Genomic DNA, 15921 nt, shown 5'->3' with positions numbered 1-15921 from the left:
ACTGTAGGAAGAATTTGTTTCAAACGATACAGTAACAAGTCCCTCTTGTTGTATGTATATTTTGCTTGGACGCAGCGCAACGACGTACGCGCAACGACGTACGCGCAACGACGTACGCGCAACGACGTACGCGCGTAAGTTTAGATGGTCCAAGCGTCCTGATTGGTCAAATAACTTGCGGCGCGCTTACGTCATTCAAGTTAGAATCAAACTTTCTGCCTGTACCAACTTGACATCTGAATTCACCATTTCAATTTGTTAAATTTTTTTTTTTTACTAAATCTGTCCAAATAATATACATGTGAGGTGAAGTGGCCAGCCGAACCGACTAATTGACAACTGTACAGTACAGATTGTCACATTGCGTTAGTTACACACTATTCGCTTGCGGCGTTCAAACACGGATATTATAATGGCTCGGGTTTTGTACGCGCGCGTATGTTTGTATCTCGTCACTGCTGTCACTGAGATTGACGTAATCAATATTATAATTTGATCTATTCGAAAATGGTCGTTAGAGGCAAACATAATGAAATCAGCCATTCGATAAAAATGAAACCAAGAATAGCAAGTACAAGTACGTCGCATGCTAATCACGCTGTCCTCCGGTTTGTATTGTTGTATTGATTATAGAGAGGTGATAATCCATCCATCTAGAATCGGTTAGTTAATTCGACTGTAAATAATACTGCCATACAAACACCGACATTACACAGACGGAGCGTACTTTAAGTTCATATACTTAAGAATGATTGTATTCAAATAAGAGAAGTGTTTTAATGTTCATGCCTTGTAAATTGTATAGGCCTAAATGGTTTATTTTGCTTTCCCTCATGGAGTTCTACCAGATTCCTATTGTCTTTATATTATAGTGAGGCAATTGTGTGATGTCAGAAATCACAGTAAGTTGGTATAGTACTATGAATGTAAACAGTAAAATAATTTTAAAACTAACAGTACAGTACTATGAATGTAAACAAGAAAAAATACCAAAAAATAATAATATTTTTAATTTTTTTTATCATGAAGATGAATATGCTGATGAAGATTATGAAAATTAAGATCTTGATAATGAAGGTGACATGAAAATGGATGATATATAACCTATAGGTAACTATCATGATATATAACATATAGGTAACTATGAAGGAGGAATTTAAAATATCGCCCTGCCCTAAGCCAGCTCGAGCGTTAGAACAACTTACAGGAAAAGGAAAAGGAAGCGCCGTCTGAAATTAGTTTCGATCCAATGAGCTAGTTTACATTTATTACAAAGATAAAATATAGACGTAAGGGCGATTGATGAGGCGTAAGCTCTTCTGAAATAACTTGTCTGTGGAGATTTATTAGGTGTAAATTCTTGGCGCCAAAGGTTCGTGGAGGTGTAAATTGGATAGGTCGTGATTCAATAAGCAGGCGACAGGGTTTGTTTGTTCTTGACGCCTTTCAGCTAATGATATTGCATAGGTAGTATTAGTTATTAGCGCTATACAAACAAATCGTGCCGCTGAGCATGGAAGCGAGAGGAAAATGTCGAAAGTGGTTGCCAGTTTAGCCTTGGATTGCCAGACTGCACGAGAATCGTCCATTCGCGTCTAATATTACGAGAGCTGTGATTGGTCAAAAGTGATAGGCTCAATCAACAAGGTTGTAAGAGGCGGCTCAGTTCCTACCAAACGTGTAGCCTTGGCGATGGAAAAGACCACCGGTTACACAAGGAAGAGAGACAGTTTACCTAAAGTTTATGTTTTATGACACTTTACCTTTTGCCGCGCCGCTGTATTCTTACCGCCGCTTGCTACGGTATTTGCATTACGGTGTTTGATTTGGCGCCAGTCATTCGCACGTCAGGCCAATGAAGATTCTCTAGCATAACAGATCACTAAAATTTATTTATGTCATTGATTTTACTGTCAGTTGTTTGCAGGTGTGCAATTGATGGCATTGACAATATATTAAGGGTGGGACCACCACACTTGCAACATTTATTAGTCCCCTCCGCAGAGCCAAAGAAACGGGTTCTTTTCTTACATTTGGTCCCATAAACAACGTATTTTTAAAAAACTTACATACCTTTTGCTGAACAAACGTCATGAATCATAAAGTATAACTCATAAAGTGACAAAACTATTTAAACTTAAACTCGATAAAAGAACACTATCGAATCGAATTGAAATATTAACTAAAATACTCAAACAAATGAAGAACAACGTTTTAATATAATGTTATATCACATCAGCACAGGGATAACGGTCACACTGTTTTCTCGAAAAAACTAGAAAAAATAGTGAGATTGTATTCTATTGCTAAGATTTCAATCAATCAATCAAAGTAACATTTATTGCTCTTTAAGTTCATAATAATAAATGAAAATAATTTGAGTAACTTAGAGGGGCAAAATAAAAAAACAAAGCAAAAAGCCCATAAAACTAAAAAAAAAAAAACAGGACAGGAATACTAATACTAAATGGTTATTTGAATTAAATTTAATATTTTCTCAGTTCTAATAGTAATAACTCAATCCAATCTCTCTTCTATGAAAAATTGTGTTGTTTCCTCGTCTTTCCCAAGTGTACTATTTAAATATCGCTGGCGATAGATTCAAACTTTATTTTTATTCATATTTAAAAAACTAATGAGATATTTTTAATGGTTTCCCGAGGCCTTTCTGTTTAAATTTGTCCACATGCCACTTTTGATTGTAATACACGCTTACAACCTCTTAATATACGATGGTTAACGGTTCGCGTTTGAAATCTCACCAATCTAGTTATTTTTCCACTGCTTCTAATGAATTAAAATGTGAAAATGAGTCTAGCCTTTTAGTCATTAGGATACTTTACCATTTGTCAATACTGTGAAACAATTTACGTCATTATCTGCTACCTAGGCCTCTCTTTAGAATAAAAATAAACGTCGCTTAAGTTGTCTTTTATCGCCGCCTGATGCCTGTAAAATACAACTGCTACCGACAACAACCCAGCAGTGGTCTTCGTTTTAGATAATTACTTGAATGAATCAATGATTCGCCATAATTGACAACAATTACGAACAAATTAAAGACACAATAGAAAAAGCAGTTGCTCACTTGATATACACTTTTGATATTAATCGATAGACACTCTTCTATTGTGTAAATCTTCTCTCACTTAGACGCAACACAAGGACGACGCGGGGCGCGCAATGCAAGGACGACGCGGGGCGCGCAATGCAAGGACGACGCGGGGTGCGCAACGCAAGGACGACGCGGGGTGCGCAACGCAAGGACGACGCGGGGTGCGCAACGCAAGGACGACGCGGGGCGCGCAATGCAAGGACGACGCGGGGCGCGCAATGCAAGTGAGTTGACCAATCACAAGATAAGATCATAATGTTTGATTTGAGAGTATAAAACATTTAATCCGTTGGAATTAAAAGTAACGCACTTTCGGGACTTCGTATTAAAATGTAAACTTTTACTGTATATAAATGTGGTATTATTAACTCGAGTTGCTTTAATACAAAAAAAAGCAATGTGAAGATAATGTAATTTACAAGAAACATCAGAACTTTGACAGACCTTTTTATATCAATTACGGGGGTCGATTTTCGTCAACCTAAGGTTAAATTCAATTTCAGTTTTTAACGAATCAATCATTAATTCTAAACGTGGAGACCCTTATGCAGTACCCACAATCTCCTTCAGCATATCGAGCCCAAAAACATTCAGTAAGCGGAAAGGCAATAATTATTCGTTGAGTCCCAAGCGGCATCGTACAACTTCGCCTACAAGTTAGGCTGAGTGCGATGTGAGAAAAGCCAGTGGAAGACCCTGGTCTTTCGAGCCAAAAATACAGGCGATTACAAGTTGTTCTACCAAGCGCACTGCCTGGTGATGAGTAACACATTCGGTTTAATTATGTATTTAACAAGTTGATCTGTGTTTTCAACAAGTCTAGATCATGTAAGTGTCTTTTGATGACGACTAAAAACCATCGAAATATTTTCTGATTTGAAAAAGCGGCTCAGAAGTTGATAAGCCAATAACTTCAATGCAAAGTCTCAATGGATGAACTGAGAACCGGCAAACGGGTATTTATCTCGGACACAAACCGAAACCCATTAATGTTTTGGAGATAAGTGTTTCTTGGTGTTACTTTTATTCCTATTAAAGATGTATTGTCCCCCAAAAACATGAACAATGAAGATTAATAAAATCAGATTTTGAATAGGCCATTTTGTAGGAAAAAGTGAATAACTATTAGGCCTATGGAAAATAAAAATGGCATATTCAACAAACAAATTTTATTTTTCCAGGGGACAATACTATTATCTTTAATATTAGTACCTGGCCAATTTTTTGTTTGATCTTAACCTAAACGTTTTTTAATATAATGTTGTGGTTTGTAATTACATTTGTATTGTTTAACGTCGTGATCATAAATCATCTTTGCCATTATCATTTTCTTCGTTACCATCGACCTCGTCATTCCAATCCTTCATATTTATGTCCTCCTCATCATCAGTCTTTTAAAAAAATCAACACAAGGCATTATTGTTTTTCTGCCTAATTCTTGGTTCCCACTAGAGACGTAACACAAGGACGTAACGCAACGTAAGGTAGTTGACCAATCACAAGCGATGAATTATTCTAACTGTCGCTTGCCATTGGTCAACACGTTTGCGTTGGGTTTACGTCCTTGCGTTGCGTTCGAGTGGACCAAGCTTGACGTCGATCGAACGGAAGTCTCTAAATCCTCACCAAGGTGCCTTCATTCTTTACTGTCTTTTTTATACTCCTTGTTTTCATTCAGAAAAATAGTGAAAGTGAAAGTAAACCAATAAAAAGAATAAACATCTTAAAATAACTTGTTCTACCAACATAAAAAGATAATCGGCGATTAGTAAAAAGTGACTAATCTAGGCCTTACCCTCCAAACATTCTGTGGTGGTGGAGTCATGGGGGCTCCTTATCGGCGCAATCAAATCCACCCTTCGTGTACAGGCAAGACAGTTTCTTTATTAGTTCAAATCTTATAATCATAATAAGTAATACTTTGTACAATTAATTTTAATAGGAATAATAATGAGTGATGATTACAGAGGTCATGGATGCTATAATGAAAGTATCACTCACACTATTGCGGTGTCCTTCAGAACAACGTTGGTGTTTAATTCGAAAGCTACACAGTTCTTGTTTGGTCAATCGTGGGAATATTTTTAAAAGGAGTCCGTAAGACTGGAGTTTTTGGCGGTTGTAAATTAGTGGGATGTCAAACATGAGTGACGGTGAGAGAGGAGTTGGACCGACAGACAATATACCAGGTCTTTTTGTATTTTATATTGCTTGATCAGTTGTTAAGTTCCATGTTGATCATGAATATAAATATTATGTGTGTATTGTTTTGTTTGTGTTTTTCTGCCAAGAAAACAATTATCATTGTACTATAGTATGAATGAATCTGAATCTGAACCGTTACTATACAAATTTGCTAACAAAATTGTTAATATTTTGTGTAATCTCCAAGTTACTTCAATAAATGACATAGGCCTATAATTATAATATAGTGAAATTTCCAAATTCTCAGCCGTCCCCTCCCTTTCCCACGTGTAAAGACTGACTGGTCAAGAGTGGAGTTGCAAGAGTGGCTATTGTACAATTATGCGATAAAATTCGGTATTAGTGAAGTTGTCCGAGACAATAACCATTTATTATCAGTCTGTATCATCCCATTCACGTTCTTCCTCATTCTATTCTATAATACATAGAAATGTATGTTAAGAAGAGTAATGGTATAACAATTCATTAAAACTATGAAAAAACAGTCTGTCTGCCAGTCATGGTGATGGCGGATGTAATCGGCTATGTGGAGATGAATGATACTGACCACTTGGTCCAGGAAACCGGCAGACAACCATCCGAAATGTGTGACCATTAGCAAGCGCCACATTGACCATAGCCACCGGTCACTTAAAAAGCGCGTCCTCTGAAAATACCGAGCGTTGAGAAACAGAAACCATTCGTTCGGCTCCGACTTGTAAAATATGATTCACTCTCTGTCTTTGTTATTTACGACAACTGTACATCAAACATAAGTGTTGTACAAAATACACCATTAAGGGGCTGGCTACTTTCAAAGCGGAAATAATAGTCACAATAATAATGTCGACTTTCATTTCATATTTTTTCAAGTTTAAGATTTGCTGTAAAACATTAAAGTTAATTAAGTTAATTAAAGCTGAACAACAAAAAGCGTATAAGAATAATCCACCGTATAATAATAATAATCTACCATATTTGAGCATATCACTACCATATTTTTTTTATAACATTTTTTTTTACCACACTTTTTTTTGTCAAGCTAGTTTGATAGTGTAGACAGAGCTTTACGTTGCGCATAGTGCGGAAAACGGGTTATGTGCGCATTATTCAAGTGGACGGAACTTCACGCCGAGAGACGCACGTGTGCAAATGCTGATAGCCATTCGCGTCTCATGTGTGGAGTCATTTTCAACCACACTGCAGCATTTAATGTTACTTGATTTTTCCTTTAGTCATTGTAGGGGCCTATTTCTCATTTTTATTTTGCAACAGCCTTTGCTCAGGCAAGAAGGGTGAACATGGTTATGCCCGAATTTTGCTACTGGAACGCCACCGGCTGTTGGAGTCCATCGGCCTTCGATCGGTAGTAAAGTGTGACACATTCAGATAGAACACAAACTAGCATTAAACGTATAATTGTTGTATCCACTAATCATGTTTCCTTCCCAAATATTAGTGCGATTGAAAAACAAACAGACAACACTTATAAACTATAACATGCTGTTAACCATTTTGTTGGAGGTCAGGTTAATTGTGAAGTAATATTGAGAATTTAGGGTAGGGGAGTTTGAAATGACTCTCTGTATAGAGTAAAGCTCTCTATCTACACTATCAAACTAGTTTGACAGAAAAGTGTGATATGCTCAAACATGGTAGTGATATTTCCAAATATGGTAGTGATATGATATCATCATGTCCATATATGGGCACATCACATTTTTTGTCACATAACATTTGATAGTGTAGGCAGAGCTTAAGGGAGGGTGGATTCCTTCGTAGTAGCGTTCCCCTACTTTGATTGATCAGAGTGGATTAATACAGCCTGAATAACCCCCCTTAAGCCCACTGTCACGCGCGCGTAGGTTCATTGTATCGTCTGATAATCAGTAGGCCTCGGTCGCGGTAGTTATAAGGTTTTAACATGTCACATAAAACAGTTACATGTAATTCAGGTATTTTTATTTGATCTTTTCCGAAGAATTACCATAAAATGTCATTATTTATTTGTCATTTATAGCTGACATTTTTGATAGTGTAGGATCTAGATTATGTATCCTCAATACACACCATTCTGTCTGATCTCAATTCTTTATGTTCTTTTTCTTCTTATCTATGCATTCTCTTGATCTAAGTAATCTTCCTATAATCTCCTTTTTTAATTCATAATGATATTTTTAATCAGATTAACAATTATTATTTCATCCTCTATCGCAATCGTACGTTAAAGGATACGTTGATACAGATAATGTACAGTAATTAACCCAACGCACATTCTTTGGTATACTGGTTAACTGTGCCACAAACTTTTTAAGTCGTTGGTGGCAGTCATTAAACTGGTTCCCGAGTAATGCACTCTGATAAGTATTGTAATCTGGGAAATGTTGTTGGTGAAGATTAATTAATTCCATGCGTTATATTGTTGATTGTGGTATCCCTTTTGTTTTTCCTCTGTTTGTACTATTTTGAATGTATTACTACCAAATGCGTTTGACACGCGTGTGCAATATCATTTTGTGAACGCAATTGTCTGTACTTGTTTCAGGATAATGTCATGAAGGTCCTCATGTATTTATAATTTTGACATTTATACAATAGAAACCTTCATTTTTATTTCCCTGTAGATCGGATCTGTATGGTGTCGTTTGCAGACTTCACCTTAGTCGAAACGCGGCGGATGAGATCACGATACGATGCCCCATATGACCACCTGTTGATTATCATTTAGACGCGCAACGCAAGAACGTACGCTCAACGAAAGTTGGTTGACCAAAGCGACAGTTCGGGTAATCCGATTGGTCAAAAGTTCCTTGCGTTGCGCTTATATACATACGTCATTGTGTTAAATTAGTTAATGCTGTATGACCATTTGGGGTAATCAAATCACTAGAGCTCATCATGAACGGTTTAATAATTTCTGAAACTATGAGACGTTAAAGGCATAATTTTATCGTCTGCCCTGGAAGTGAGCGCCTTCCAGAAGGGAGTTTGGACAGGTGTTGGATATTGTTCAGTTGTGCGTTCGTCCGTCGTCTGCGTCTTTTAATGTGTGTCAGTTCATTTGTGGCTAAGACTGCATTCGATTAGTATGGCACGCCAGGACGGACATAAATATGCCGAGTCCAGTGGTACCCATCGAGGGTTTTATTGCTTTTATAAACATATTTTAGACATCTCAGTGATTTGACTGTGTGAGCTTTTTTATAAACCAAGCAAGCCGATCTGGACACACTCACGTTTGCGCATGATCAGCCGGCCGCAATCCTTTCATTGTCTCATTCAACTTATGCTGCTTGGTAGATGTATACATTTGAGTGAAAATGATAAAATTATGAAAACATTGTAATAATAGTTATTTTCATCAGCCCCGAGGTGATAGTCTTCTCGTGGGGGAGTTCATAGTGCATAATGGCGCCGTGTCTTCATCGCTCATTACAATATCTACTGAAACGAATCGTCGAGCACTGACAGGCTGCTGTGCTGCACGTGGGTTCATTCTAGGCATGGCCCAGTCCAGATTTTAATGCCGTCAAAAATAGTGACTGGAAACCTGTATAACGTCACAACTAATTCCCTTGATAATGTCATTTCCTTTCGATTCAGTAATGTTATTTCAATGATTAATATTGTAGTTCAGTTTCTTTGGTTTGTCTTGTTTTCATGTTATTCTATGACCCGAGTTTGACAATTGGGGTATTTGCAGAGAGTGTTTACAATGCAGAGACAATTCCGACAGAAATTTGTTTCAGAATCAAAATTAGGCCTACAAACAAATACACTAAATAATAGCCATAGTTTTACGATTTAAAAGGTGAAAAAACTGTAATACGTACTATTAATAGTATAGGTCTAACGTGGGATTTGTTTGTTTGTGTGATCACAGATCTTTAAACTCCACTGAGGATTGGACGTCGTCGAGGTGTCGTTGGCTAATTGGACGGTCAGGAAGAGGTGGTCGCAATTAACACTTATTTTGCTGAAACAGAAAAGAAAACACATTAGTTATGAAAATATTTGATCAATTCTTTCATCAATTAGTCTCTTGGGATAAAATATATGCAATAACTACACACAGTTGCCATAGTTTGATTTCAACAAGTTATATTAAGTTTATAATTGTTTGGGCTTAACATATTCAGACGTATGTTCGTGTGGACAACCGTATGGGAACAGCAGACGCGTCCGCTGCAGTGTTGCCGAAATTTGGACATCACTCAATTAGAAAAACAAGGAATTCATCGAAGAGATAAGAACTTGAAATGACCAGTTGTTGCTCTTTAGCATATCATCGTTCTAGTAAAGGTCCGGTAGACTAAATCGCCTAAGCCTGGACATTCTCAGCTACCACCACCACTGCGAAGGCAGCTGTTGGCAGCAAAGACGGCTCTGTAACCGCGCCCAAAGGTCATTGCTCGTCGCGCGTTTCCTCCTCTAGGCCCAACCAGTGTGGAGTGACTCAATAGCAAAATGAGGTCCTGTGTTAATATTCACATTATAGTGATCATTTCCTTTGATAAAATCTGTCACCATAAACTCGTCGTTCAATTAGTAAACCTTTACACAGGAACTAATCAAAGCTAAACATCTTCTAAGTGTGCCTATTAGCATATTTGCGAATGTTATCGCATGTTATCATTTACAAAAATGTAAAAGTTAGCTTAAGGCTAAACACAATGCTTACATTATTATGAGTTATTGTACTGGACATGGACTTCTCCTCAACAAATTTTTCAACTTGCAGAATTATTCAATATTGAATAAGGAAATGTTGAACATGATTTTTACATGGTAATTTACAGCACCGCTACAACTTATTCTCAACTTGACATTAATGGGTCACTTCAATTTAATGTCGTTTGATCGCTTTGGTTTTCAATAAGTGTTTAAGTTGCATTCAACTAAAACGTTGGCAGCTATCAAGTCTGGTTCAGATCCTTTGGTGAAACTAATTTGAAAATTCTCTTATTTGTTCAATTCAACCATTAAAAAATAGATTTATTATTTCAAATTTAATGAATATACAGAAAACGAAAAGATGGAGAAAATGTCCACCTCATTCCTAAGCTTACATAGATTAAAATGATGTTACAATTAAAAGTTACTGTTCTCTTAGGCTCCTAAGATTTTACATATAGATTAGAATTATATTACATTATTTATATATTAATGGAATAGAAAATTAAATGAGATATAGAAATCACACTGAAAATAGGATAAAAATAAAATATATTGGAAATTATAAACGAATAGACATTTTTCAATGAAAATATAAAATTTGATTTATTACGGATAACTAAAACTTATCTTTCGGAACATCTTTTTTATGAACAGTATAAATAGTCAGGTGGATTGCTTGTATAACAAATTATGACTATAAAAACTGATGAACGCTCATTATCTCTCGAATGTTTTGACATATTTCAAACGTGATAAGGATACGGTAGCTATTTATGTGCATATATAATGAATGCTCGCGATCAGTGTGTACGCGCCAGACGTGTTCATTTGCATGTGTTTCCTGAATTGCGCGCTCTTTTACTTGTGTGTTTGAATCGATTCTTCACCGCCGTTAAAATGCAGTTAGATTTATATGTGAAAATCTTGACAAATTGATGTCAAATTACTCGATAGTAAAACGTGAGAAGGCGCAATATATAACAATAAATTTAGACATTTAGGAAATAGTTAGCCATTACATGAATGATAAGATTTCTTAGATCAATATTAATACTTGTTACCTTCAGTAATTATTTCAGGTAAAAACAGACAATTGGCGCACTCACACGACTTCGCTAAATTGATGACTGAATCGTCTACCCGAAGGCAATGTTACTTAAAGTTTTTACACAATTTTTTTTGTATATATACATTATAATTTGGCAATTAGTCGATCTTTATTTTTGATGCTATATGTTTTTTCAAGGTTGTTTTAAAGGTGTTTAAAAACAATCGATGGAATCAATTTCCTTCGTTTGAACGTGTGTGAAGATGCTACAAGTTCTTGGCCTACTACATGTACTTCTTCGTTGGTTAATTTTATATTTTAACGGTTTATTTATTGAGAGGTCATTCATCAAGTTTAGTCTTTTCTATAAAGCTAGGGTTAATCCGTACAATAAAACTAATTTTATCAGATCATATCATATTTATAGAGAGCATCCTCGATTTTGTGGGGTTTTTTTTCGGATTTTGTTGTTATTTCTTATTTAAACTCCGTATTTAAAAAAGAAACGGATAGGATTAATGAATAATATAGTATGGCAAGCTAATTTGTTATAAAAATGTTCGGATTGCACCTGCGTCCGGTATGGACAAAAATTGCCATAAACTGTTTAAAGAAAAAGGCTGGAAACGGACGTGCCTCATCATCCACCAGTTTAAACCCTTGTTCGTGCGTAAAGTCGTTAATTGTCACTAATCGCAGACGACAACCCCTGATTGTAGATTCCCGCGAGTTGGCAGTGGTTTTGATGCACACGAACCTGTAGATCTGACACCAAATCCCGCGAGACTCCACCACTTTACCAGACATGTCATGTTTTATTCTGTAATTGCAAGGCAGATTAACTTATTTGTGGGCGAAAATAAATCTCGTTAAATAAAGATACATACATTATATGGCACCTTTATTTAAGTTTATAATTCCAAAGATTAGCTGTCACATGGAATAAGGTTTAGTGTCAGTAGGTATTGAGTTTGCGCGCCAAATGTTTGCGCCCTAATTATTATCAACGGTTTCGTCTGCTGATTGGGTTGAAGAGATATCTTTTTAAAGATGGTACTGTGAAATTCAATTATCAACAAACATCATCCCGGCATGCATTTCGAAAAAAACACATCATGTTTTTCGGAAATAACAAACATGTAGAGAAGTGTCAAGTTTATTAGCTATTATTTTAACTGACAATGTTAAGATTATAGAGGGCGTAATTTTAAGGGTAACACAATTCATCAGTACAATATTATAGAACACAACAAACAAACAATTGAATAGTATTTTTACGCATAGCACATTAAATACCATTTTCTCCGCCAAAGTAAGGTTTTTCCAAAGATTCAAAGTTCTATAGTACCAAATATTTTTTAATTATTTAGCCTATATCCGATTATAGGCCTACTATGCTTTCATTTACAGTAACCGACCATGATATTAATATTAAGCCTAATAAAATGTGAAAATTAAAGTGAAATTTCATGTCATTGATAATGACCTATGATTTATGCGCATGGTTATAGAAAGTTTCCCTATAAAAGTCCGAATTATGCTATACGTGCAATATTAAATAGCCGTAGTCTTTGAAAGGAAATAGGGCAAGTCACAGTGGTATTAAAACGCAATTTTGATTAGTGTTAAAATCAATTATAATATTCTCACACCGTTGTTAGTTCATTAAACTATGTTATAATAGAATCGGTGCTGGGTTTACTCTTTACCACACATTTATTACCTCTTAGGAAATTAGTTCTGGTTCGTTTGATGAGAATATTTAGATGTGTTACGCGATTTTGAATTTACACATTCGTGCTTTCTAGTTTAGCGATCTCTTTGCGTTCGTAATCGGCTAAGTTGCGTACTTAAACCAAGCGGCGTTAAAGTACTGAAACGGTAGTGCGAATATTGTCACATTGGCGCGAATTTCTATTCAACGTGGAATGACATAAAAGCAGCTGGCCAAGGTCTGTTTGTCACCCGGTTTGTGAATATTGACACCAAACGCAGCCAATATTGTTGAAATTGTAATGACATTTTGGTTACCAGCAAACAAGGAGGTGTTAAGTAATTGTCGGTGTTTTCCGAATGTGTGTATACGCTCGATATTAATATTGTTTACTTCGGCAAAAGAATCAAACGGCGAAAAGCTAGCGGATAGTTGATGCGTTGTTTACAAGCAGGGATGGAAATAATTGATAAACAAAAGCAGAAATGAAGCGATCTAAGTTTATATTTAAAACAAGAAATATTTCTTACAAAAAGAATTTGTTTTTGTTCTTTCTTTATTAAATTCCTTTTTTTATTGATCTGTTAATTTTAATTACAGTATTGTTCTTTCTTCATTAAATTCATTTTTTATTTATTCTATTTCATAATTTGAGAAATACTGATTTATTATCAATTATTTTTGTTTCACAATCAGTAGTCAACATGTTGTGTAACGTAAATATAGGCCTATAGTCTGAAATGAAGACTACTTTAAGCTTTAGTTGTCCTTTAGGCCTACAAAGTGTTTTTTTCTTTAAACAATTTAAAAAATCATCTTTATTGCGGTGTTCTGCACTGCTTATAAATTATGTTTTTTATACTGGTTGATTCCGTTTTTTCATAAAATTGTATAGGACTTTTGACAAACCGAATTATGTTGATGCTTCAATTTAAATCGCTTCACATCGTTATTTTGAAAGTCAACAAAAGTAAGCACTCAGCTAGATTGTTTGACGCGAACCTTTAATTCAAAATATGACGTTAGAAACCCGTCAAGAAAATTAAATTTCAACACAAAACGGATAGGCCTATATAATATATCATTTTCTTAAAATATTCATTTATAGATTTCAAGAGACACTCTACAAATTGATTAAGCTCGGTGTGTTTATTAACCATAATTGGCGGGAAAACATGCCAGGGTGCAGACTATCACTGGGTAACTCGGCACTCTTGGCGCCATTACCGCAGGTTCATTGTCAAGGTCAGCGTATTAGTTCGTCCTCAATTCAATTTCTCCGCATGTCTTCCCTATTCCTACAGATGTGAGAAATTGGCCTAATGAGACTAGAAACGCGACGATTTGCAACCTTCCCTCTCACATTTCGTCAACAGAAATTGTCATCAATGAAAGCTCAATGTTGCTTTCCCACTGCCCATTTCAAATCAGCTTACCAAGAAATAGAACTATCTGGTTAAACCCTCCACATGAGGATGTCACAAAATGAAAATAAGGGCGGGTAAAAACAATACGTATTTAGAAACAGCAGATACCAAGATATGCTGTTATTAACATTTCACAATTTGACTGCTTGATACAGAAGGTTTAGTTGGTTCTATTATTACGGCCGCCGTAAATAAGTCAAATATTAATTCAGAATATTTAATAGAACCTTTCAACAGGTGATATCATGTACACGATAAACATTTTTTGTTTCTGTTAAACAATTTAAATATGTATGTGTACGCGTAAGTAGAGAATTGCTAGCATACTGGATTGTTAATAGCTTATGTAGCCACCCTAGGCTGCCAAAACATCACACTGTGTCTGATTACCGAACACCAGCGTATAATTGAGTTACGCAAGAGCCCTGTTGGACACCCAGCCTAACTTATGAACAATTTCTTCATAAGGAAGACGGAGAGGGCACGCAAATTAGGTCAGTTGTCGAGCTTGCAGGTAGCCTGGTTGGAATGCTTCAAGGTCGCCAGATAAACAATATTGATGGCGCCCTAGGAAGAGCCTATTTTGATGGAAACGTACGTTGTCGCCGGGTGTTTAGGCATTATACGGGCAAATAGCAAACATGATTTCGTAAAACCTATATGCATCGTAGTGAATAGCCTATCGGACCAGGTCTGGCTTAAATGCTTAAGTTGATTTTGCGTAAAATAAAACGGCTCTAAGATGTACCGAGTGTCGCCTTTATGCTAAAATGCCATAAAAAGAGACCTTTGTTTTGTTAAAGCGCCTATATAATGTATATATAACAGCATAACATAATTCAAACCTTTTAATAGATCAATATGCTATTATTACGTTATTGGTGTTTTTGTATCCATACTTTACTACCACAAATAATAATATAGACGTACATTTTCTTAATTGATCAGTATATTTTATTACGCAGGTGGTTGTTATTCCATATTTAAATTACCTGTAAAACCGAGAAATGCACGCAATTATGTTTATGCATCAATTTTGTTACGCGCTGGAACAACACTATAAACTTCTAAGTGGTGCCCTCGCTTCTTATGCACGCCATTGAATTGAATTTATTTAAATAAATCAATTAATACTTTAGAATTGTTAATCACATAAAATATTACACGAGTGAGACAGATTTAAAGAAAATCTCTTAAAAATTATAACCGTAAATGTAAAAATATCAAATTGCAACAATATAATATATAGGGGGTTGCAATGAAAACACATTAAAAGAGCGTTATTCTCGATGAAGAAATCATAAAAACGGAAACGTAATTACTCCATGCGTAAACAAAGTTTTGTTATTGTTTGTATATGAAAACCCCCACGATTAATGTTTACCGTAATTCTAAATAAATAAATGTTGTTAATAATAATAATGTCCTGGATTTATATAGCGCCTAATGTTGTGAAACCTCTAAGCGCTGAACATTATTACCCCGGTCATTTTTTTGCATCAAACACGTATGGAAACATACTCCCATAATGCAGCTAGTAATCAGCGCAAAGTTGTGTCTTGGTCTAACCGGGTACCCATTTATACACCTGGGTTGAGAGAGGCAAACGTAAGTAAAGTATCTTGCCTAAGGATACAAGCAATGCGGCAGAGTTGGATTCAAACCAACGATCAGTAGTCCAACGTCCAACACACTGCGCCACACACCCTTACAATGTTATATAATGTGATAAAATTAAATGCTATGTATACTGTCG

The 15921-nt window shown here is 35.8% G+C and overlaps 1 long non-coding RNA gene across 1 annotated transcript in view; it reads right to left on the bottom strand.

The window, feature by feature from the left end:
* Window positions 1-8768: 8768 nt before the first annotated feature.
* The window catches only part of LOC144835755 (uncharacterized), a 167438-nt gene continuing 160285 nt past the window's right edge, over window positions 8769-15921 (bottom strand). The window contains exon 6 of the long non-coding RNA XR_013611099.1: window positions 8769-8779. This is a non-coding gene — a long non-coding RNA (uncharacterized LOC144835755). The remainder of the gene's footprint in view (window positions 8780-15921) is intronic.

This window comes from Antedon bifida, chromosome 2 (genome assembly GCF_963402885.1).
Source record: "Antedon bifida chromosome 2, ecAntBifi1.1, whole genome shotgun sequence".
In the NCBI taxonomy this organism is placed as follows: Eukaryota; Metazoa; Echinodermata; class Crinoidea; order Comatulida; family Antedonidae; genus Antedon; species Antedon bifida.
Note: the sequence above shows the minus strand (reverse complement) of the source record. Positions and strands in the feature narration are given on the sequence as shown.